This window comes from Artemia sp. Qi Xiang Cuo, chromosome 9 (genome assembly GCF_049724085.1).
Source record: "Artemia sp. Qi Xiang Cuo chromosome 9, ASM4972408v1, whole genome shotgun sequence".
Taxonomy (NCBI): domain Eukaryota; kingdom Metazoa; phylum Arthropoda; class Branchiopoda; order Anostraca; family Artemiidae; genus Artemia; species Artemia sp. Qi Xiang Cuo.
This window is the reverse complement of record NC_142802.1, coordinates 69,403,399-69,430,383: the sequence shown is the minus strand read 5'-3', so window position 1 is coordinate 69,430,383 and position 26,985 is coordinate 69,403,399.

Sequence of the window (26,985 nt, the reverse complement as noted above, 5' to 3'; positions counted from 1 at the left end):
GGGCAAATCATCTCACCTCTGGAGACATAGTTTGCAGGCCTGTCCATTGCTAGGATCGACATACCTATATTGAAACGTCTGTCCGAAGCTGCGGGAGGTCAAAGGGGCACCGGTGACACATACACACAAAAAAGTTAGCAGGAAACCCCTAATGCATTTCATCATAGCCAGCGCAATAGCGCTGCCGAAGTTAAGAACGATGTTGGCACAGTGTATTATTTTTTTCATTTTTTATTTACACCAGGGCACTTCGGTTTGAAGTTGTCGTAGAAACTTTGAAAAGGGCTCATTCGATTGGAAACTGGAGTAGCTGGACTATGTCCTTTTTAATAGTCGAAAGTGATTGGAAGGCAACTAACACCCCTTCCACGCCCACCATTTCCCCAAGCACATCCAATAAAAATTTTGAGACAGCCATTTTGTTCAGCGTAGTTGATATCCAGATGGAAATTATATTTTTGAGGAGAACACTCTCTCACAGCCCTCAGGTCAAGGGTTGTAAGTTATGGCCTGGGGCATATAAGGTTGTTATAGAAAGTGTTGTTGTAGAAACTTCAAAAAGGGATAAGTCGATTGGAAATTTAAAGGGCTAGTGCCCTTTTTAATAGTCGAAAGTGATCGGAGGGCAACAAACCCCCTTCTCACGTCCAACATTCCCCAAAAACATCCAATCAAAATTTCTAGATAGCCATTTTGTTTAACGTAGTTGAGAGATCTGAAAATGATGTTTTTGAAGAAAACACTCCCTCCACATCCCTCAGGAAAAGGGTTGTAAGTAATGTCCTGGGGGTACAAAAAGCATTGTCGTAAAAACTTCAAAAAGGGATCACTCGATTGGAAAATTGAAAGGGCTAGTGCCCTAGTTAACAGTTGAAAGTAATTGGAGGGCAACTAACTCCCTCTCACGCCCATCATTTCCCCAAACACATTTTTGAGATATCCATTTTGTTCAAAGTAGTTAAAAGTTCTGGAAATTAGGTCTTTGAGGATGATAAAACCTTCACATCCCTCAGGGCGAAGGTTGTAAGTTATGCTCTGGGGTCATATAAAGATTTTATAGAAAACGTCATAGAAACTTCTAAAAACTTTCATTTGACTGGAAATTGAAAGGGCTAGTGCCCTTTTTAACAGTCGAAAATGATTGGAGAGCAACTAACCCCGCTCTCACGCCCCCCATTTCCCCAAACACGTCCAATCAAAATTTTGAGGTATGCATTTTGTTCATTGTAAGTAGTAATCTAGGTTATATTTTGCGTACACATATAGCAATCACCATGTTATTTGCGGAGACATATAGGAATTTCAACGTTATTCTATAGAAGCTCTTCACCTTTTCAAAGAGAGTGTCTATCTTCTCACATGGCATTACACTATGTTCCATCTTGTGCTAGTTAGGACCTTGCATAATATGTTATGAAGGACAAGTTTTCTGACATAATTTACGTAGACTAGATTTCTACTTCTTGATATACATGTCTTTTAGGGTAAATCCGTGTCAGAAAACCGGTGCGTCTTGTTTAGCTGCCAATATATATGAATAATTTTTTTTTTCGTATATATTCAAGTTTCAGATTAGAATTTTCTACAGATTGAATAGTTCATTCGTTCTACCAGTATCAATATTTTTGCAATCATTTACATAGATATGGAATATTCTAAGCGACTTCTGGTGAGTAAATTTTTTTTCATTATTATAATAAAAACAAAGCTATTTTTTTGTCTCGCCATTCAGTTAAGGAAGAATTTCCTTACTTACGCTTTTTTTTTACCGTGCTGTTAGCTCTTTTAAAAAGGTTACTTCTTTTAAATATTAAACAGTCCATGTATTTCAATTTTAGTAAATATTCAAAAAAGAGGGGTAGAATAGATATCTCTTTTGAAAATGCTAAAAAAAACTTAAGCGTATAGGGTGAGATATAGGCTAGAGGAAGAACCATTTATATACTCAATAATTTTTAGTTTAGGCTATGTCCAGGAGACTTTTTCTTCCTTTTTCTGTGATTTTAAGTATTTCGTAATTTAGGTATAAAAGTTTTAAAAGCTTTGCATATAAAAAAAAAATATAAGTGTCAACTTTTTGTGTTTGATACTATGGAATTGAAGGTCCAATGCCCTCCGTTAATATTCTGAATAAGTAAGAATTGAGCTAGCTAATTAAATTTTGTCATTTTTTTCAAATTTTGGGGGTTTAGTACCGTGATATTCGTAATTTAGGTATATAAGTTTTCAAAACTTTGCATATATAATTGTCAACTTTTCGTGTTTGATACTATGGAATTGAAGGCCTAATGCCCTCCGTTAATATTCTGTCTCTTTTGAAAATGCTAAAAAAAAACTTAAGCGTATAGGGTGAGATATAGGCTAGAGGACGAACCCTTTATATACTCAATAATTTTTAGTTTAGGCTATGTCCAGGAGTCTTTTCTTCCTTTTTCTGTGATTTTAAGTATTTCGTAATTTAGGTATATAAGTTTTAAAAGCTTTGCATATAAAAAAAAATATAATTGTCAACTTTTTGTGTTTGATACAATGGAATTGAAGGTCCAATGCCCTCCGTTAGTATTCTGAATAAGTAAAAATTGAGCTAGCTAATTAAATTTTGTCATTTTTTATTTCAAATTTTGGGGGTTTAGTACCGTGATATTCGTAATTTAGGTATATAAGTTTTAAAAACTTTGCATATATAATTGTCAACTTTTCGTGTTTGATACTATGGAATTGAAGGCCTAATGCCCTCCGTTAATATTCTGTCTCTTTTGAAAATGCAAAAAAAAACTTAAGCGTATAGGGTGAGATATAGGCTAGAGGACGAACCCTTTATATACTCAATAATTTTTAGTTTAGGCTATGTCCAGGAGTCTTTTTCTTCCTTTTTTCTGTGATTTTAAGTATTTCGTAATTTAGGTATATAAGTTTTAAAAGCTATGCATATAAAAAAGAAAAATATAATTGCCAACTTTTTGTGTTTTATACTATGGAATTGAAGGTCCAATGCCCTCCGTTAATATTCTGAATAAGTAAGAATTGAGCTAGCTAATTAAATTTTGTCATTTTTTATTTCAAATTTTGGGGGTTTGATAGTGATATTGAAGGGGCAGTACCCTCCCGTAAGCTAAATAGTTTGAAAACTGAAAATGATTTTTATTTTAGAATACCGTTGATCAATCATCGCAGCAAAAACGTGCAAAATTGAATGAAGCCCACGACAACGCTGAGACAGGAGTAATCCAACCATTAAATTCAATCAAGCCAAGTGCCAGCTCTGTACAAACCTCTATGCAACCTGGTAGAAAATTCAAGAGGAAATGGATGCTTTCATATAATGCATCAGCCTCATCTGGTCAAGATCAGGGAGACATTCCTATTCATGCTTTACCAGGAACTTCAGTTGTGCAAGTGCAGTCAGAATTTGTAAATGTATATATTTTTTTTTCTTTCCGTATTTTCAAAAATAAGGCAAATTTTCTCAAGCGCGTAACTTTTGATTAGTAAAACTTAAATTTGTTTTTAAACTATTCTATAATAATCCTATTTCATTTTCTTTCATTACCATTAACCAAATTAGCAGTATATGAAAGAGTGGTTATAACACAGAAGTAGCAAATAGCTTATCATACTTTTCTATAGATTTATAAAACCTTTCCTGTAATTTCTCTTTTAAGCAAGATGTTTTCTAATGCAAAAATCCATTATTTCTTTAAACAAATTCTATATAAACAAATCACTATTTCACAGTTGACAATTGAACAACCGTTCTTAAACTAGGATATTTTTTTGCACTTCGCTTTGCGCGTATTTAATCTTTTGTCAAAATAAACCATCGGGAAGGTTGAATATTAATCCGACAGGTATAATTTGAATGTTAATCGCTCGTTACAAAGTTTCAAATAACCGGATGTTTTTATCTTAGATGAAGAGATATTAACACAGGAAAAAGGATTCTTAATAATTTAAAATGTGACAACGCAGTGTTATCAAAAACATTATTTGGGCGAGACCGTTTTGGACATTTCGGCGAAACAGTTAGAGACATTTTAAAAGATGATTTTAGAATATGTTTTCGAAAAGGACTTGAGGCTGAAACTCTAGGGTCGTTATAATACACAAGTTCTATTTGAGCAGTGTTGTGAAGTCCTCTATCCCAACTCAAAAGGGGTCCCATCCTCCTACCCCAAAGGAAGCTCCAGGTCCCCAAAGGTCCTCCCCGGGGCTCTAAAAAAGGACCATCCAGCTCTCATTCAGGTAAACATACAACTAAAATGAACATGATTCTTTCAACTTTATGAAATAATGCTTATTTCACATAGAAAATAAAATCTTTTTTCCACAGATTAATGAAAAAACACTGCCATTGTATGGTGAAACGTTAGAATTTACACGACCAATTCTATCGCTGCCAATGGAGTTCAGAGACGAACCTACATTAGTTGTAGATAATATGGAATGGCAAGGGGGTTTTCTTAACGATATTTTTGGGGAAATAGCTAGCCTAGACGATTTAACTTAAGATATTGATATGATAGAGGATCAGGACTGGGTAGATAGATTTATGCATGAACATTTAGGTGATATTACTAGTGCAACCGAACCGGAGCCTCGTAAAGAAATTACATCGCAGGACAATACAGGCTGGTTTGATCAATTGTCCCTAAACACCTTGGAATAAGTACTAGGGGACCTAATGTCATACTCAACAATTGAAGTTGAACATACCGGGGGTATTGACAGTTCTATGTCACCCCCACCATTTCGCTTAATGATACAGCATAAACAATACAATTGGTTGGGCCTAATTCTTCCGGGGACATTTTTGATGACAACTTTACTATTAGTGAATTGGATCCAGTACAAATAGGTGCAGGACATGAAAATAGTGCTATGTCCCCGGAATTACGTGAATTTTATTTGTTAGAGTCTGCTCTAAGTCAAATACAAACATATAGGGTAGATTTTAACCCTCCCGAGGAAAACGTGGTTGACGGGAGCATTATTTTAACAGACCTTGTGAATGTTCTCCATAGCTACATCAACAGAATTCGAGCGCAAATTGAGATTCAGATTCAGAAATGGGGGGGGGGGTCAAGGGGGAGTTAAAGCATCGGTGAATCAAAAAGTTTATTTACAAAAGAGGACATCCGGGGATATTTTTTATTTTCATTTTTCAACTGGCAACCAGACTTTTTACCCAGGTCTAAATGAATTTGAAGACAACTTTTTCAGCTGGGTAAATAAATTAATATCAACTTTGGACACGTTTAATGAGAGGGGAAGTGGGCCCACCATTTTATACATTGAACACAAGGATCTGAATCTCAGTAGATTAAAAAAAAATTTGTTTTAAGGGGAGGGCGGGGTAAAAGAATAAATTACCACTCGGATTTGTTAGTGACAGGAGGGGTATAAAGCTCCAATTTTGAAACAGTGCTATAATGCTTTAAATATATATTTTTAGCAGAAGCCCTTAAAGTATTAAAAAATCAATCGTCAATGAAAAATCTTGACGGACTTGCTCGTAACGGCGGAAAAAAATTTCCCTAAAGTAAATTTTGAGTGTTTAGAGGGGAAGTATCCGGTTTCATTGAAAGAAATAAGAATTTTTTAAAAAGAAAATGAAAATCTTGGGGTGGGGGTGGTTGTTCTCCAGTATGACACTGAATTTGTAGATGGGGGAAAAAACAAATAAAAAAGGGGTTTTGTATTCAGTGAGGACACCGATGGTGGAAAATGTTAAAAATTGGGCTTGGGTTATTTACGAGCCTCCCAAAGATGTAAATTCCTATGGTTATTTTATCCCCGTTACAGCAATAAGTTGACTCTTATCCCAAGGTGTGAAGAAAGGAGAACGTTTCTATTGCCCAATGTGTCTTTCCCCATTTCGAAATGAACAAACATTCTCAGATCACATGAACCATTGCAAAATTCATGGGAATCCAAGAATTAAAATGCCGGCAAAAGGCAAAGACACTTTACAATTTAGAAATTACGATAATTCCCTGCAACAAGCTGATAAAGTGTTTTTAGATTGTGCAACAAGTACTGGTTGACGTATAAGACCCATCAAGGCCAAATATAGTCAAGGAACACAAACTAGTTGCGTGTTCCTACGCACACGCCCGTCGCGATTCGAACAATAAAATGCAGTTGGAAGAGTTTTTTTTGGCTATGGATGAGGAGGGCAGCATGAAAAAATTATTAATATCTTTAAGAAAAACGGGAAACGGCGCAATTTCACGATTGTGACACAACAACTACCCAATGACATTGTCAGATAAAGAGCAACTGGCATTAGAAAAGGGGATAATTTGCTGGGTTTGTAGAGGTGTTCTTGCCCCAAAAGACGCGATCCAGGATTACGACCAACTTATTGATCCGAATACAACGGGGAAAAGTAACTTTCGGGGGTGTGCTCACAATTCATGTAATTTAAAAATTATACAACAACTTTTTCTTCCTGTTTTTATACACAACTCTAACTATGATCTGAAGTGTATGCTACCAACACTGGCGCATCTTCAATGAAATAGAACGGTGGAGAACCCATGGGTGATAAATTGCTTTTCGTATAAATTCATTCCTAAGTCAGCGGAAAAGTTGCTCGTTTCGAACTTTATGTGGAAATTTGTTGAGGCCGACGTTGAGTACACGAATAAAATTCGCTTTTTAGATTCCTACAGTTTTTTCCCTAAATCATTGAGTGAATTAATTCAGGTGCAGAAAAACGATGACGGTTGCAACGATTTCCCCCATCTCAAGCAACAATTTCCAAATGGCTTATACGATATGTTGACGGTCAAAGGCGTATATCTTGATCACTATTATTGTTCAATGTCCAGATTCGCCAAGGAAATTATTGCATCAATTGAATCGTGTTACGACAGTCTACATGATCGTAGTTGCACCCCCGATGAATACAGTTTTGCTAAAAAAAATTGTACTGATGGAGGGTTTAAAAATAGGTTGGACAACAGCACGTAGCACTTTCAAAGTGGCGAGATAAATTTGTCAGACGCTTTGAGTAAAAATACGGGCAAACCCTATGAGGAGTACAATCTTGATGCGTGTTATTATTTAGCATCTCCTCAGCAGGTGACGGACCTTGTCGTATAAATTGGTGGGGAAAAAATTGGGCTAATCACATACATTGATCCGCATCTGTTCATCGAAAGGTCAATGAGGGGTGGATTTGTTTTTCACGGGGATCGTATCTTGGAAACTGATCCAACAGGAGAGAAGACGGGGACAAAATAAAAAGTAGTTTTTCTTGATATGAATTCTCTCTACCCCTCGGCAATGCCCCATTATGTGCTACATTGCGGTGACTATAAATGGCTCAATGACCCTCAAGCTCCCCATTTCTCCAAAATTGGCGATAGTGTTGAGGAGAATGGGCCAGTTGGGTCGTTTTTTTAAATTGATGGAGAGATACCAGTCGAGCTTCACGATTCAGTAAAGGATTTTTTTTTCCGTGCATCAATAGACCTGTGACTAAGGGCTCTTTGAGTCCTCGCAATAGGTGTTTAGTCAAGGTGGACGGATTGCATTGGTCACCTTCAAAACAAAAACTTATTGCTGACCTTCTGCCGAAAAAAAACATACTTGTACATCATGTAGCTTTAAAATGGATGTGCAACAACGACTTCAACATCACACTGGTTCACAGAACACTTTATTTATACCAAAAACCCTATTTAAACATAATCGTTGACGCCTTTATCAAAATACATTCAGACTTAGAAATAGCGTCTGAAAAAGAAATTCATAAACACGTTTTTTATTCAGCTTCTGGTGAGATTTGTGAGTACTTTTACACTAAAAACCATTGTTATACTGGGGTTGTCATTAAACGATGTTCACACGTCATTACCGATACACGCGGCATTTCTATCACGAACATTTCCCAGATTCTTGTACTACTAACGAGGAAAAAAGACGCAATGTATTGAATAATAATTTTGCTACAGGCAGTGCTATCCTGGAGATCTCAAGAAATCTCAAGTTGAAATTCTACTACAATGTGGCTAGGGTACAATGGCCAGAAAAGGGGCAAGTGGAGGTCTGCTACGTGGACACGGATTCTCTCATGTTAAAAGCAAAAACCCCAAATCTAATTGATGATTTGGCGCACGGTGAAATTCAGCTCACGGATGTACTACACCAATTGGGGATGGTCTTTACCCAGAGTTAGTGAAACGTCGGGCACCAAATCAGGTTTTATTTTTTAAATCAGAAACGGGAAGCGACATGATTTCCCGTGGTATGTTTGTAAGTCCGAAGGTGTACTTTATACAGACACAAGACGAGGAAATCAAGAAACGTTGCAAATGAGTGCCCACGCGCTGTGTGGCTAAGAATTTCAACATGGAAATTTATAGGAATTGTATTGTTCAAAATACAATTCCACGAGCCAAATTGCTGGCAATTCGTTCTCTCAACTACAGAAACTTTACTCTAAATGTAGAAAAAATTGCCATGAGTACCATCTCCGACAAGGTCTGTGTTTGTCAAGACAGTGTGACCACCCTCCCCCTTGGACACTATTTAACTTCAGACCGGGTCGAATGTGTTATCCATAGGGAAAGTCTCGGTTTGAATAGTCCTGTAAATCATTTCCTAAAACCTTCGAGGGGGAGGGGGGCTTCGAGGCCTTGGGGGGGGGGGGGGGGGGCTCGCGGCCCAGAGGGGGGGGGGGGTCGGACGCCAGCGGAGGGAGGGGGGGGGGTCGGACGCCAGCGGAGGGGGGGGCACACCGCCACTATCAAAGTTATCTTTTTTTTACTTAGAGCAGATTTTTTTGTAAATCTTTCATTAAAAAAAAAGTGATATTATTTCAAGTGCTTTAATCTAATGCTGTATTTTTTTCTATAAATAAACAAAAAAAAGTGAATTTATTTAAGTGTTTTTTCTCAGTGTGCCTATGTAAATGTTGTATTTTTTTATTATAAATAAATTTAAAAAGAAGTGTATTTTTTCATGTTTAATGTGCTTTTTTTTTCAATGTATTGTTACTTTTTTTTATGCATATAATAAAAGAAAATATGATTCTTTATTCGTCTTCTTCTTATTATTATTCTTGAACAGAGTAGTAGTAGTAGGGAAATTATTTAGTCATTAGACAGCTATGGTCTACAGTTAGTTGTCAAGGTGAACTGTTGAAGGGAACATGAATCAATTTAAAACACCATTCAGATCGTTTCTGTGTGGGCCCTCAATGTCGGGCAAAACAACACTCTTAACTAAAATAATTAAAAATTGCGATAAAATGTTTGTGGAAAAGCCGAAAAAAATCTACTACTGTCCCAGTATTTGGCAGGAGTCATACGATAAAATAAAAACAATTGCTGCCACCACGGGATTGGTGTAGATACAATTCATACAGGGACTTGATGTTTTGAACATTATTGAACCAAACTCTTGGCTGATTATTGACGATCTGGCTGAATCTATTGAACAATGGTCCCAGGATATGCTGCAATTGTTCACTGTTCCCTCTCATCATGAACAGATTTCCGTTACTCTGGTTCTACACAATCTCTTTCATCAGAGCAAATGTATGCGAACACTATTAGTCGCTATCATGACACTGAAGAAACTACATGAAAATGGACATTTGTTTTCAGTTCTAAGCACTTCAAAACCTCCGCTTAGGAAAGCAATACTCAAACATGGTATTGACAATGATTTCATTAATATAATATCTGAACTTTGTTTAGATTTGATCGAGGGTAATGTTCAACTGTCATAAGTAGTTAAGCAACAGCCAAAGCATCATCGTTCCATTGTACGTACATTGGCCTCTAAAAAGAAAGGAAAGAATTTTAAAAGGAAACGACTTCTTCAGGCAGGCGGTAGCTTTTTCACACTTTTACTGCCAATAATTGCAGGACTTGTAAACAGTTTTCTCTAGTGAGAATGGCAAAACCCTATAAATTGACTGCAATAGAACTCGCTCTCTCACCTGTGGAACAGTTTGAGAACAATCTGAGTAAATTCCTTGACAATGAAAATATTGAGGATGATAAAAAACTGCTTTTACTTCAAGATGCACTTTGCCGAGTAGACAAACACAAGTCCTATCGATCGAAGCCCGCTGCTGCTGCTGCTGCTGCTGGTATTGATCCAAAAAAAGAATACTCTCCTAAATAGTCTCCTGCTGCTGCTGCTGCTGGAACGAATTTAATTAAGGTGTACTTGGATAAATTTTTTTTCAAATTTATAAATATAAGCCCCAAAGATTTTGTTGAAAAAAGTACACGACTCCTAATCTATCTCTTGGAATGTGATCAATATCACATTCAAGTTGAGAGCATTGGGAAAGGGATTATAATTCGGGGCAAGAGCTATAATCTACTTGATTTATTCTATGACATGGTTACAAATCGTAAAGGACTATTATCATTTGACACTCATCTATACAACTTTCAAAATACATTGAACTTCCTCAAAAGTCTTATTAGAAATAGACAAATTCCAAAAACATTAAATGAACATGCATCATCATCATCAATATTGACACCATTAATATTTGAAGAAGAAAAAGATTTTAAATCGATTTTGGAAAACACTAGCACATTACTGATAGCTGGACAAAAGCGAAAACAAATCAAGTCAACGTCACCATTACCTCCACCATCACCACCAACAGCCAGTATTCGACAGGGTAGCGGACGTTGCACAACGTGTTTACGTTCAAAATGGTTGAAGTTCTGAATGGTGTTTATGAAGATATTGGTGAAGCGGGGAGTTTAAGTTCCCCCACCACTCTTTCCAAAGTCACTTGTGTTAACACTAAAAGTGTACAAGACTATCTACAAAATGAATCAAGTTACACTCTGCATAGTAATCATATACTTTGTGCCAATTAATATCGAAAAACTAAAGCCTTTTACCCATTACATATAATGCATGCAGATCTCCTGACACTAGATGAGATTCAACGACGTCACAATACACCGTACAAGTACATTCTACTTGCAATCAGTGTTTTTAGTCGCTATGCATATGCAATTCCATTGCAATCAAAGAGAGGTGTTGAAGTTGCTCAGGCCATTGAAAGTATTCTCGAACACGATTAATATAAAAAAATTCAAACGGATCGAGGTGGTGAATTTGTTAATCCTGATGTTGCAATAGTACTAGAGAAATATAGTACACTGCTCTATCATAGTCACAGTCCTATAAAGGCTGCATTGGCCAAACGATTGATAAGAACTATTCGACTTATTTCAAGATATGTACACTGAAAAATACATCGACTTTTATTCAAGATCTAGATAAAATCATGTTAATTTATAATCAACGACCTCATCGATCATTGTCCAACTCTACACCAACGGAAGTTCATCAATCTGATCATGATACAATTGACACCTCTCTTAAACAATATTCTAATGAATCAAATGTCAAGAAGAAAAATAAATTCAATGTTGGTGATACTGTTCAAATTAATAGAACAACTAATGTTTTTGAAAAGGGGTATTACTTGTGGTCCACTGAACTTTTTAAAGTGGCAAAAATCCTAGACACTAAACCCATAAATTTTCGCCTGTGTGATACTGAAGATGAAGAGATTCTCGATGGCTTTTATGACTATGAACTGAAAAAAGTTAAAAATGCTACTGAAATCTACCAAATTGAAAAGATATTAAAAACACGTACTCACATGGTTAAGAAACAGTTACTTTTTCAATGGATAGGATACAACTCTGATTTTGATTCATGGATAAGTGATGAAGATGTTGAAAATGCCCCATGATTTCTATATAAGATTCATGTCCAATGTTTGCGATCCTCTCTGCAACGACTTAAATATTACAAGTGATTTTTGGACAAAACTCTCCCCCGCCATCAAATTTGACGGTGCATATGAAGTGGCTCTTGTCGACTGTATTCTCAAAAATATCTATGACATCCTGAGAAAGGATCGAGTGTATGATATAAAAGTTATACCATTCGATTGGACACTCTTTGTCGACTATGAATGGGTTGAAGCACTTAAATCTAGCGAATATCCACATGCCAAATTGAAATATATTGAATATGATAATATGGGAGATTGGTGTCGTGCAATCAATAGAAAAATCTCACATCGTAGGAATAGTGCATTCCATTTTCATTGTGTATTGGAACATGATAGGATTTAAAACACATCACCTCTTGACACTGAAGTAATTATTCTCAATGATAATATGAGAGATGTTCTTGGTTTTAAACAGAATACGATCAATGGGGAAAATGCTGGCATCGTTTACGGAATGGATCAAGTTATTTTTGCTGATTATCCACCTGATTTTGCCTCGGACTCTTGCATATTTCTCTATGCATCTTTTGTGGAAACTTCGAGAATTGGCAATTCAAATGTACCGCTCTTACGTGTTCTTGAACGAAAAACAACTCATGAACTTGTTCATCACTATAATATAAGCATCTTCAGTATGTTCCTGTAAACACTTCATATTTGGAACTCTGTCAGTTAACACTAAGAATGAATTAGGTGATCCTCTAGCAATAACAAAAGGCTTAGCAGTGATTACATGTCATTTTCAACCCATTGTCAGGGACAGCACAATCACCTAAAATGAACAATAGAAGAATTCCATTTGTTTGCCCCGATATTGATTGTTATGTTGGTGCTTTGAGTCCACGTCAGACAGGCAATGGATCGGACTATTCTAAGGGGCGTACTACAATGTCTGGCTATGGTCTTGGTAGCTGGTTTACTAGGCTATTTGGTTCTGCACTACCCCTTGCCAGAAAATATCTTGTACATGCTGCATCAAATTTTGCTGCCTCTACACTACAGTACTGGGGGTCGGGCAAGAATTTAAAGGAGAGTGTTAAGGAAAATATTAGATCTTCAGCAAGAGCCGTTGGAGAGCAACTAAAATCTCGTCAAAATGGAGAGGGACTGAAAAGTATGCGTTCGTATCATTCGCCCAGCAGTCTCCACCCAGGCAGGAAGTAAAAGACATCAACAAGGACTTTGGGGAATAAAACAACGAAGGCCAATAAGCAGAAGAAGAAAAAGAAAAAGATTCTTAGATCAAAGAAGGATTTCTTCTCTTAAGATGACTTATCTCCTCCACAAGGAATCATAACCATCAATCAGTTCCTCATTGAATCTATTCAATGCTGAAAATGTTGATGTCAGTGTCAAGTATGGCTACTATGAACAACTTCATCCCCAACAACCCCTCTAGGAGAATATATCCATTCAAATATTTTCTAATGAAGACTATTTCATTGATTTGTCGTCAACATTTATTGATTTAAATGTTGTTGTGAAGAAAAAGTCAGATAATACAACTCCAAATGCCGGCGATGGTCTCTCCTATGAAAACTGTATTCTACACAATCTATTCAAACAAATTAATGTATTTATTAATGGAACATTGGTGAGCACTAGCAATAATTTATCAAACTATGCAAGTTACATACAATTTATGATGATGACGCCAAAGGCGTAAAAGGAGATGAGAGGACAATCATTGGGCTATGAATATCGATCAGGTCTTGATACTGATGGTAAGTTGACTACTGCAGTGACCCAGGAGTATCATCTAGTTGGAAAATTAAATCAGGAGATATTCGATATATCCCAATGGTTACCCCCCAATGTCAAGATTGACATGAAGTTACAGCTGCACCTTTTGAATTTCTTTTTGAGAAAAACACTTCCAGCAGCACCCAAAGTAAATGTTATTATCACAGCGGCAATTATCCACGTCCGAAAACAACAGGTTATGAGCTCTGTTGCATTGGCAGTGGAAAAGCTAAGAGCCAATGGTAACAACATTAAACTTCTTGTCCCCCATACAATCACCAATCAACGTCACATTGCCACCGGCTCTCGTAGCTATAGCGATTCATCATTTATCAATGGAGAAATCCCATCAAAATTGGATTTGGCCTATGTGAAGAGTGGCAGTGCCGTTGGATCCTGGACTGAATCCCCCCATGATTTTAATTTTTTCGGTCCATATAAACTTGTGTGCAAAGTGAATGGTATTACACTGTACACTCTATCATTTGACAAAAAATCCTATAGAACTCTGTACGAGTTGACCATGCAATCCCTAGATCATGACTCTCAACTATTTGAAAATGGAATAACCGTTTCAATGTTTTCAAAAAATCAAGGGGTTATTGTTTTGGATTTGACAGGCACACAGGATATGAGTATAGTACGAACAGGGAATGTACGTTTAGAGTGTACATTTGCCGATGCTCTGACTGAGAGTATCACGCTAATATCACTGAGTCAATTTGAAACCTATTGGGAAATCACACCCAACGGCAGTGTTCTACTAGACCTAGCACCATGAACACAAACCAAATAATCAATGTATTTAGTATGGATCCATACATGTCCCAGTACAAGTCCTATTGCATACCTTCGGACTTCATTGAAAAAATTCTAAGTGTTAACAATACCCTAATCATTGTTAATAGCAGTCCATCGACTTTGAAGACCGGTCATTGGCCATGCATCTTTCAAACAGCGAAGAATATTGATTTTGTTTATCCTCTTGGCTTATCGTATAAATTCTACACTCAATACATCAGCAACTTTATTGAAAGCAGGGGGACAAACATTATTCAAAATCTACTAATAGTGCAGTATTTAATAACTATTTAATCTGTCTTTTACGAAATACTCAGTTTCGAATCCAGATGTCTTTATTATACCTACAATAAGTTTTTCGACATATACGTTGACGTACCTCGATTTAACGATTTTCTCTATTATAATGTAATTTCAAGTTCATTTAATTCTTTCTTATTCACACCGCTATTAAATTTAAAAAAAAATTATTTTTAAATTTTTCATTAATAAAAATTTATATACAACATAAAACGACATTTCTACTCTTTAGATTTCATCAACTTCTAGATATTTGTCGACACCGAATAGTGAAGGTAGATTATCTTAATTCACAACGTGCTGATCCTGATGTACTGCAATGTCAGGGTCACATTTTCTACAGTAGAGCGTGACTTCGCTCTTGTCATATCTCTTTGTATAGTCAATGATACTATTCTCATTAATTCTATAGAATTCACATGTTTCAATTTGCTTATTTCAAGCAATTTCACAAACAGTGTCCTCAAATGTCGAATCACAATCCGTCACAGCCAAATAAAAATTAGTGGGCTTATAATCATAACACCCATTGTCTTCACAACAATAACGTAGAAACCGTATTCTTTTTTTGTTCCAACAGTTAAATTGCTGACCCGGTTCCTTCTCCAAGAACAATCTAAAACCACAACCATACCAATCTCGCAGCCATAAACTAAAATCATGGTTAGGATTCTTTCCGATCCTACGGGGATATGTATTCTCCCACTGCTTACATTTATCATAATGACAATTGGAGCATAGGTGTCCTCTAGGATGAGAGTCACACACCTCTTCAAGACAGTAATTACAACCTTTAATTTGTACAGCATATCCTCTATGCAATTTGCCCGGGTTGCATAATCTACGCTTTTCATCATACTCATCAATCATTGTGCAATTCTCACATGATGACCAGCTGCCCTGTGTGTACATACATAATGGACATGTATGGAACATTTTGTCTTGTGTTGACACTCTCACTGCCACAATGAAACTGAGCTGGCAACAACAAAAATTTTCTAAGATAGAGGGAGAGAGGAGTAAATTATTTTTGAGCGCTATCTTTCACATGAAAAAAGTCCCAAATTTCTAAAATAATGTTTAAAAGCATATCCACAATATCATTTTGCCGTGTTGTGATCAATATATCAATAAATTGTGTAAATGCATTTGGACCACGACGTAGAAGCTTCATACAATAGTATAATGATGGAGAATCATTTTTCATTATATCGACACGCATTCCCCGAGAAAATATCTTCCTTTGAATAGACAGCTCTAGAAAATCGTCATCTAGAATCATACGTTTTTCCATAAGAATTAGATTACTCAGTATTTAATCGGTTTCGACTTCTTCCGTTTTTTATATTTTCAACTCTCTCACAACCTACTTCAGACTAACTATAATTTTTTGTACTCTAAAAAAATATACTCTAGTCTAATACCTGAAGAAAAAAAAACCTTTTATTTATAAAAATTTTTATTTATAATAATTACAATAATAATATTCACTGATGCATTTTGTTCTCATCAATATATTTCGATAGGACATCTAATGCTGACCGAAGTTTATTTATATGGAGAATATTAATTTTTCCAGCAAAACATAGTTGCTCCTCCTGTTTAAATTTGCTTAATGATATCACATATCTAGCATACATAGTGTCCCATTTAAGGAATATTCTACAACTAGCGGTTATTTTCACAGCTACATTAGAAACTCGTGTATCATTTCCGCTGTTGTCGGCACACTCACTTATCTCCAATAATGTAAGTGCACCACTCATTTTTCTCTACTAATATCTTCTCAAATAAACTATTCTCTTTGAATTCAATTCTCTTACTAATATGAATTGTAAAGAAAACTTAAAGAAAGAAAAACGAGCAAAAATGGGGTTTTTATAGGCCAAATGAAGATACTGAAAAAACGAAGCGAATATTTCGAGAGGACAAACGCCTCTCTTCTTCAGCGCGAAACGAAACGATGTATCAATAAAAGCCAAAAATTAAAAGAATTAAAACCAAATACCTAACAACCATAAAAGCGAGTTATTCGCCAATATCCGCGATTTGCACAAAATCCAAAAAATATGATCTGCCATCGACGGATACTAGCGAACAACTGAACAAAAGAAAGAAATCAATTCATTCACTCGAAAAACAAAACGAACCAGCAATTAAATAAGTTGGAAAACTATGTCATTTGATTTCGGATTTTAATTAAGGGATTTCTTGCAGACACCCTTTGAGACCTAAGGGGTTGTTCACGTGTTTGATTAGATGACTGAGAAAGTGGTTCAAGGTTTATTTCAGGGATCACTAAAGTATCGGCTTTTCTTTTGAGAAAACCGAAATATGACTCATTTATTCTTAAATCACCGGAATCTCTGTTTAAAGCTAGACCTAAATGTTGGTATTTATAAATTTCAACCGCTTCTCTGTAGTGCTGGACAATACCCTTATCATTCGAAATAAGACTAGCTTGATTAAACAAAATAGTATGGTCTGGTTTTTCAAAAATGTGCTCTGCAAGGGCAGAGTCAAAATTTTCCGGTTTTTCCGCTTTTTAAGTGTATTATTAATTGAGCTAGAATGCTGAGTTAATCTATCTGTTAGTCGCTGATTAGTTCTTCCAATGTACCAAAGACCACACGAACAAGGAATTCTGTAGACACCGGAGTTTTCACCTATCGGGATAGGGTCTTTTCCTTGATAAATTTGGGACCTGATAGTTTTTCTGGGTCTATAATAAGTGTAAATTTTATTTTTCCTTAGATTTTTTGAAATGTGGTCTGAAATCCCTTTAATGTATGGGAGACCAAGATACACTGAATTTTCCCTTTGATTTGTGTTTTCTGTGGAACTATCTGATAATCTTTTAATGCGTTTTGCAATTACAGAATTTATTAAACTAATTGGATAACCATTCCCAAATAAAATATCTATAAGGTGGTTGAGTTCTAAATCCAAGAAACGTGTTGAACAGACTTTCAAAGCTCTATCAACTAGAGAAGTGACAACTCCTCTTTTCACAGCAGGAGAATGATTGGAGGAATAACTTAAGTAACGGTCATTATGTGTGGGTTTTCTATATACACTAAACTCGAAACATGAATCATTTCGGTGCACCAAAACATCTAAGAAAGGAAGACGCCTCTCTATCTCTGATTCCTGAGTAAATTTCAGTTCTGGATCCAAGGAGTTGAGCAAGTGAAGAAAAGAACCCAGAGACTCGTCACCATGCTCCCATAAATAAAAAATGTCATCTTTAAAACGAACCCAAAACTCAGGCTTACACGAACCTTGCAAAATAGCCCTTTCTTCAAGGTCTTCCATGAAAATATCAGCCTGTATTGGAGAAAGGGGGCACCCATGGAGAGCCCATATTTCTGTCTATAAAAAATGCCTCTATAATGGAAGTAAAAAGAAGTTCTATTACAAAGGGCTGTAAGCGAAAGAAGTGTCTGATTCGAAAGAGCAGAATTTTCTGATATAGATGGGTTAGAATTAAGTTTTTGCTCCAAAAACAGTTCGGTCTTTTGAGGATCACAATTGGTATACATTGAATCTGCATCAAAACAGCCAATTCTTGTATTTTGTTTAACCGAAAATTGCTTTATTTTGGAAACAGAATCAGCGGAATTTTTAATATAGGATTTTTGAGTCTGAATTAGTGTGCGAAATATAACTGATAAGAATTTCCCTATTTTTGCTGTAGGAGAATTAAAAGAAGAAACAATGGGTCGAAGTGGATTCCCGGGCTTATGAACTTTAGGAAGATCATAAAAGCCAGGGGACGTACAACCGCGTGGGTAAAACCTTTTGTACAACTGATCTGTAATTTCACGTTTTCCTTTTAGATAAGACAGCTCTTTTCGGACTTTTCGGACTTTTCGGACTTCAATTAATAATACACTTAAAAAGCGGAAAAAACCGGAAAATTTTGACTCTGCCCTTGCAGAGCACATTTTTGAAAAACCAGACCATACTATTTTGTTTAATCAAGCTAGTCTTATTTCGAATGATAAGGGTATTGTCCAGCACTACAGAGAAGCGGTTGAAATATATAAATACCAACATTTAGGTCTAGCTTTAAACAGAGATTCCGGTGATTTAAGAATAAATGAGTCATATTTCGGTTTTCTCAAAAGAGAAGCCGATACTTTAGTGATCCCTGAAATAAACCTTGAACCACTTTCTCAGTCATCTAATCAAACACGTGAACAACCCCTAAGGTCTCAAAGGGTGTCTGCAAGAAATGCCTTAATTAAAATCCGAAATCAAATGACATAGTTTTCCAACTTATTTAATTGCTGGTTCGTTTTGTTTTTCGAGTGAATGAATTGATTTCTTTCTTTTGTTCAGTTGTTCGCTAGTATCCGTCGATGGCAGATCATATTTTTTGGATTTTGTGTAAATCGCGGATATTGGCGAATAACTCGCTTTTATGGTTGTTAGGTATTTGGTTTTAATTCTTTTAATTTTTGGCTTTTATTCATACATCGTTTCGTTTCGCGCTGAAGAAGAGAGGCGTTTGTCCTCTCGAAATATTCGCTTCGTTTTTTTAGTATCTTCATTTGGCCTATAAAAACCCCATTTTTGCTCGTTTTTCTTTCTTTATGTGATGTCAGGCCAATGTGGTTTAAGAAATTATCTTTGTAAAGAAAACTAGTCATTTTATTCAAATCCAATCATGAATCAAGTTATATTCATTCTCTTTGAAAGGTGTAATGCCCTGTAGAAATGTTTACCTATATGCATGGGGATAATCACTCTATTTGAAAAGGTGAAGAGCTTCTATGGAATAACGTTGAAATTCCTATATGTCTCCGCAAATAACATGGTGATTGCTATATGTGTCAGCAAAGTATAACCTAGATTACTACTATTGTAGTTGAAAATTCTGGAAATTATGTCTTTGAGGATGACAAACTCCATAAACCCCCCAGGGCAAGGGTTGTAAGTTATCCCCTGGGGTCATATAAGGTTTTTATAGAAAGCGTTGCCATAGAAACTTCAAAAAGGGCTTCAAAAAAATTCGATTGTAAATTACCCCCTCTGACGCCCACCATTTCCCCAAACACATGCAATCAAAATTTGAGATATGCATTTTGTTCAACGTAGTTGAAAGTTCTGGAACGTTCTGGAAATTTGTCTTTGAGGATGATAACCCCCTTAGAACCCTCAGGGCAAGAGTTGTAAGTTATGCCCTGGGGGTATATAAAGTTTTTATAGTGAGCGTTGTCATAGAAACTTCAAAAAGAGCTCATTTCATTGGAAATTGAAAGGGATAGTGCCCTTTTTAATAGTCGAAAGTGATTGGAGAGCAACTAACCCCCTCTCACGCCCACCTTTCCCCAAACACATCCAATTAAAATTTTGAGATAGGCATTTTCTTCAACGTAGTTGAAAGTTCTGGAAATTATGTCTTTGAGAATGACCAACCCGATGCTTTCTAATTAATCTGAGTAGGCTTCTAAACTCTATGCTTTGTAAAAGCCAGAATATCATTTGTACTGTACTAAAAAAAAAGTTGTTTTAAATGTTTTCACTTTCATAACTTTGAGAAATCAAATATTAATCAATATTTTAGGGAATAAATACCAGCATATGTATATTAAACTGACAATGCACATTTATTTCAGTAAATTCATTTGAATTTTTTTTTTGTAAAAGACAAATTATATTCTGGCTTTTAGAAAGCATAGGGTTTAGAGCCCTACACAGATTAATTTCTGCTCGTTTTCAGTTTAACTTATTTTAATTTCTGTTTGTTTTGGGTTTTATTTATTTATTAATACCGATTTGTGGAAGCTGTATGCTTAGTAGATTATTGGATTCAATTTTTGTTCATTTTTGTTTTAATGGATTTTTTTTTTTTTTTTTTTTTTTTAAAAAAATATTTTTTAAAAAAATTTTCTTTGATTAATCACTTACAAAAGCACTGAAGCTCAACGTCTGCAATAGAACGAGCTCTCTACTAATTTTCTAAAATATTTTGGTGATGATAGGTACCAGAGAAAAAATTAAAATAAAAATTATACACGGGGGACCTACATGTCCTTACTAGGTCTATGCTATTGCACCGACTAGGAAATGGCCTTTCTTCTCGTTATTTGATGCAAAATGAAAATTATATGTTAAAATTTCATTTTCTTATTCAAATTTCTTATTAAATTTCTAATTCCTTATTAAAATTTCTAATTATATGAAAATTTCATTTTCTTAACCCAAAGATTCATCAAGGTCATCAAAAAGTCAGTGCAGTTTGGAAGGGGAAATTTTCAGCCTTAGCACTTATTCCCACCAAAAATGAGTCTTTTTGAGACTCTCAGGATGGTTTGGTTACTATTAAGTGGCGTCACTCTTTACTAACAATTTGTTCCCACGAACTGTTTGATAGTAGAATTTCGTAAGTTTTTGCCATTATGTGCTTGGTGTTTGATATACTAGATAATTTTTTACATTTTATTCACTGCGAGGTGGAAATAAGACAGTCACCTTAATATAAAAGTTATTTGCAGGTTGAAGAAAATGAAAACCAGCACTTTCAGCGTGACATAAATACTTCTGGATTGTGCTCACTAGGGTCTAAACACCTTCATTGCTAAGGACACAAAGTCATAGTATCTAGGGCGTACAAGCCCGTTCTAGGAAAGGGTCCTAGGAATAATAATAAAACATTGGAGCCGTATGGCCTTTACTATAGGCAACGCTACAGCGTTGCCTCTGAAATGAAAATTATATGTTAAAATTTGATTATTTTTTTTTGTTTATGTGAGTAAAATTATGGTGTATTTCGATTACCTAATTTTTCGATTATAATTTTTAATTTTTCTGTTTCCATTACCACCATCAAACGATTACCTAATAGTATCTAGGGCGTACAAGCCCGTTCTAGGAAAGGGTTCTAGGAATAATAATAAAACATTGGAGCCGTATGGCCTTTACTATAGGCAACGCTACAGCGTTGCATCTGAAATGAAAATTATATGTTAAAATTTGATTTTTTTTTTGTTTATGTGAGTAAAATTATGGTGTATTTCGATTACCTAATTTTTCGATTATAATTTTTAATTTTTCTGTTTCGATTACCACCATCAAACGATTACCTAATAGTATCTAGGGCGTACAAGCCCGTTCTAGGAAAGGGTTCTAGGAATAATAATAAAACATTGGAGCCGTATGGCCTTTACTATAGGCAATGCTACAGCGTTGCCTATAAAATGAAAATTGATCTACTCACCCTTTCCGTTCTAGGAAAGGGTGAGTAAATTTATGGTGTATTTTCGACAATTAAACTTCTTAACTACTTCAAGCCACATCAACTTACTAAATACTAAATAAAATAAATTTCTTCCCATTTTTTCTATAGTTTTTACATCATTATTCTATCATTTCCAAAACCTTTAACCATTAAACATCTCCTTTTTTTAACCTGGCATTCGTCACCTTTCTTCGACAAAGTTTAACATGAAACTTCCCAATTTGTATAGATTGGTAAAAGTGCAGAATATTTATCAAATTAAACATACATATCCAATATTCTAGTCATGAGCTTACCTAATATATTCTTACCTAATAGCTTACCAAATATTCTTAAAACACCTACAAACGATTACCTAATACTTTAATCAAATATTAAATAAGATGAAAGCAATACAACCGAAGCCGAATAATATAATTAACGCATTACTATGTATTATATTATCACTATGTATTATAAATCATCTGTTATTATATACTATAATAATAAAAATGATTTATTTGCCCACCATCTACAAAAGATTATATAGGTTAAGAAAAGAAAGAAAAGAAAGAGGAAGAAAGAAAAGAAAGAAAGGATGGAAGAAAAAGAGGAAGAAAAGAAATAAGGATCAGTGAAAGAGAAGAAAGAGGAAGAAAGAAAAGAAAGAAAGAAAAGAAAGAAAAAGAGGAAGAAAAGAAAGAAGGGACATATTAACCACACCAATAAAAAGAAACACTATTATTGATATAAAAAGCTATTAAAAAAAACAAAAAAAAAACAATAAAAAAAAAGCTATTATTGAAGAAAGACGTCGTCTATTCAGTATCACAGACTTTTCAAGAATTCTCGACCATTCCTTTACTGGATTCGTAATTCCAAATTTTTCGAGACAGAAATTTCGGTGCCGCTTAGGAATAAAAAAAAAATAAACTTATCGTATCCAAAATAGCACATTCATTTTATCGGTGTCACTCTGGGCAAGTGGATCAGACACATCGGCGAGATTAATAGCATGAGGTTGGCACAATGTACGATAAACTGCAGTAAGCGAGCCTAATATATTGCTAGACTATTATATTACGCGTTATACATATATTATATGTTATGACTAAATTTCATGTTATTCATTCGATCCCGCTTTCTAGGGCAATAATGAGAGAAAGGAGGAGATGGCTTGGACAAGTTCTGCTGATGAAAGATGACGGATTGCCAAAGATTGTCCTTGTCGGTTAAAAAAAAACAGATCGTCCCTGAAAGGGGTGGGCGGATGTCGTAAGGGAAGATTTAAAGGAAATGGGAACCTGGGAGGGTGTAAAGAGGGAGGCTTTGAATAGATTGGAATGGAGGAAGAGCGTGCATAGCTATGTTGGCCTCATGTGGCTTGGAGCTATAGTGAGTTGTTAGTAGTAGTAGTAGAAATATTATAATTAATGTCCAATAATATAAAAGATGATCTCGTCTTCGTGTCAAATCATGCAATTATTACGTCAAAAACAATATAGTTTGATGACAAAGCAATACAGTGTACTTGTTGCTACACTAAAATCTGAATATTTCACTAAAAAATTCAACATCGTTTCAAGACTTCAAAGTTTAAGAGGTTAAGCCTAAAAATAAATTTTTGGCTAGTATAAAGCCCTGCCCTCATTTCAATCGTTTTGTCCTAGCAATATAAGCAAAAAAAAAACAAACTAATAATAAAGAACAAGGTGTCACTTTGAGTTTCCTTTAAGGGCTCAAAAAAGAATTTATGAAGGTAGTGATTAGTACATTCGAAAAGAAGTAAAGGTCGTATCAGGAGTCATGCACGTTTCTAGCAGCAAATTAGTCGAGAAGACGAAAAATTTAGTCAGCTTTCAAGTTCACGCAAAAGGGTGACGTTCAAATTAATTGCCGTCGTTTCATTTTTTTAAATACCATCAAAAGGCAGAATCATGGCTGTTTTTGAAATCAAGTGACAAGGTGTCACTTTAAAGTACCAAGGACACCTAAAATGAAAACTAATTCATTAAATTGGTCAAGTGCTAACTTACACAGCCATATATGTCTTAAATTAGTGTGAAAAACGAATAATTCATTTTTCAAGGAGAAGGATCGCCTGTTTACATAATGTATTCCAATACGATAGTTCGTGGTCAATTTCAAAAATAAAGAACGTGTGCTGTTAAACAGCAGAAAATGACCAAAAATAAATAAATCATTAGCTAGCGTTAGACGGGGTTGCCTTCGCGTAAGTTTTTGTAAATACGAAATCACAACCTTTTTCGGATAAGCTCTTTTATTTGAAAAATACTTTTAAGAACTACATCTTGAAATTAGCGTAGCGCGACTAGACCTAGTTTTGATCATACTATGATTTTTGGCAGTCCAGGATCTTTTAACCATGAAGCAGTGTAAAGGTAAACATTAATGATTCTAAAAGAAAGTATCAATATATAGGCTACCCTATTGGTAGTTTTGCAGACCTAATGACTTCCACTGATAGCCTACCTTATGTAGGCTAAGGTAAGACACCTAGTAGGCTGTGTGATTTGCTTGAATATTTTGATGTAAATCTACCTCATAGTTACTATATAATAGTAGCATATACCTTTTATGCTTTTTTTATATTAGAAATACAAATTACTTGGGTGAGCACAGTTTGACTACGCCTATTAAAGTCATTGGTTCTTTATACTCTAAGCAACAAATATTTTCATTTACTCTTATATACAAAGCACTATAAAGTAAAAACAATAGGCAATATTGTGTTTCCTTTAAACATGGAGAATGATATAAAGTCTTCTGTATGACTTTTTAAACATCAAATTATTATAGAGAAACATGAATAAAGTTATACAGAATGCTTTTTGGTTTTCTTATTTAATATATGATCCACTAAAATGTCATACAAAAGAAATTACATTACCCCACTGATACATAGAGAAAACAACAAAGTCATACATATGGCCTTTCATAGTTCCAATTGCAGTTCGGGCAACTTGGTGGTCACATATCAATCCTAAAACTTAGTCAACCTACCTGAGAATTTATGTGGCCAGGAAAATTAGGCTTAGGATGCTTCTTCATTAGCAAGTTCCATGGACATTGTCTGTTGTGAGTCAGCCCAAAAATCTTAGTCATCTCTATTGTAATTCAAGTAGACTTTCCAAGTAGGCCTGTCCGCCTAGAGTCTAAGGCATTTTGACCAAGTTTTAGGATTAACATGACCACTAAGTCACCTGGACTTGCAGTCCTCAGTCTCGTATAAGCCAAGACAGTTACACTAAAACAGAATTAATTGAAAATTGGTTGACTGAAAAGTTGCCTGGCCATGTGTGCAAACAAGTGGCATAGGGTCTACCTGCCTAAAGTCTTAGACAGGCAACCCAGTTTATAAGCTCAGACAGTTACACTAACACAAAATTCATTCAAAATTGGTTGACCCAACAAGTTGCCTGGATTTGCAGGTGAACAAGTGACATAAGGTCAGCCTGCCTATAGTCTCAAGCAAGGGCAGCTGAGTTTTAGGACTAACATATGAACATCAAATTGCCTGGACTCACAGGCAAACCAGCAACAATAATAATAATCGATTGAATTTTCAGAACATATATCCTATAGGCCTTCTAAAAATTATGGGTATTTACTAGTGAAAAGGATGTCACACTGTTATACTAAAGCAATGCAAGAAAAAAAGGTACTGTTCTAATACCTGGGGAACATGCGACAAGTGAAGTTTGGTTAATGCTAGTGAAGTAAAACAAAATAGGATAAAAATATAATAGTTTAGAAACAAATTTTGGCTGTATATTTGCACATTAGGAGGGTGGGGGTAAAGCATAGCATATAATAGATACATAACCTAAACCAACCTAGGTACCTTTTTCCTCCTAAACCCCAAAAAACTAAAGCTTGAATATAGTTCCTGGAGTGAGAAACCCCTTGTTTATAGAGCATAAGATAGGAAATTACTGGGTAATGTTATCTGTTCTTGGCTTTTCTCAAGTTGCATTCTTGCCCATATATTAGAACAGTACCAAAAAAAAATTTAGTGGAACAAAACAGGAATTATATTAAGAACAAAATTAGACAGTCATGGCTTCTCTGAATGACAAATGTTGATTAAATAAAGCAATACTATTAGATCATTATCTGTCATTGTTATTATGTAATATATATTATTGTATTATGAATCATATACAATATATTATTGTATTATTTGTACTTGCCATTGTACACTGTTTATTCTAATTCAGCATTAGGCCACATAATTTTGGGGTGCCAATTATGTGAGGGGGGAGCAGTTGCCTCAGTTAGACTTTGAAAAATACCTTCTTATTTCTATTTTGCTACTTTTTATTTTATCATGGCTAACTGGTTATTTTTGCCCCATTTACATTTTGAGGATTGGAATCACTGACATAATTACCAGATACAAATCATCAGCACAACTGGGTTATATTTTGTTTAGTGATGAGCCTGAATTAGTTACTTCATAATAAATAAATTATTATGATTATTAGACTTTGAAGTTGATACCACGAGCCTATGCTTTATCCCCCCCCCCCTAATATGGAAATATATAACCTAAGTCAGCTTCAATCATTAGTCAGCTACATATGACCTATTTTTCTCCTTAGCCAGTTATTTAAAGAAGCAAATTTTTGAGCATAGGGTTATTAGGTTTCTATGGGCTGTTCTGAGCCTTCTAGCCCCTTCAGGGCTCAAAATTAATAGTCCCTGTAAAGTGATTATTTAATTATAAAAGAGCATGAAAAATACTCATTATTTTGAATTGTGCTGAAACGCTAAATTTCGTTGAAAACTGCAGTCTAGGCTATGTACCAAAAATATGGTGTTGATTTATAATTCAGGGTATATTTTTCACCATTATAGAGGGGGGAGTCTTGATAAATTTAGCTATATATGGATTTGCAATGGAGTTCTGACTATACGTGTGTCTTATTTTTTAGGCCAGACCATCTTAATATTAAATTAGGCTAATCAGAAAACTTTGAATATAGCTTTGAACTTAGAAGCTTAATTTTTTATAATGCCCTTTGCCTATCACATTTAAAACAGTTGAAATGGGTGACTTTGATATCGATTGTTTTTTTTTTTTTTGCTCTCTTGG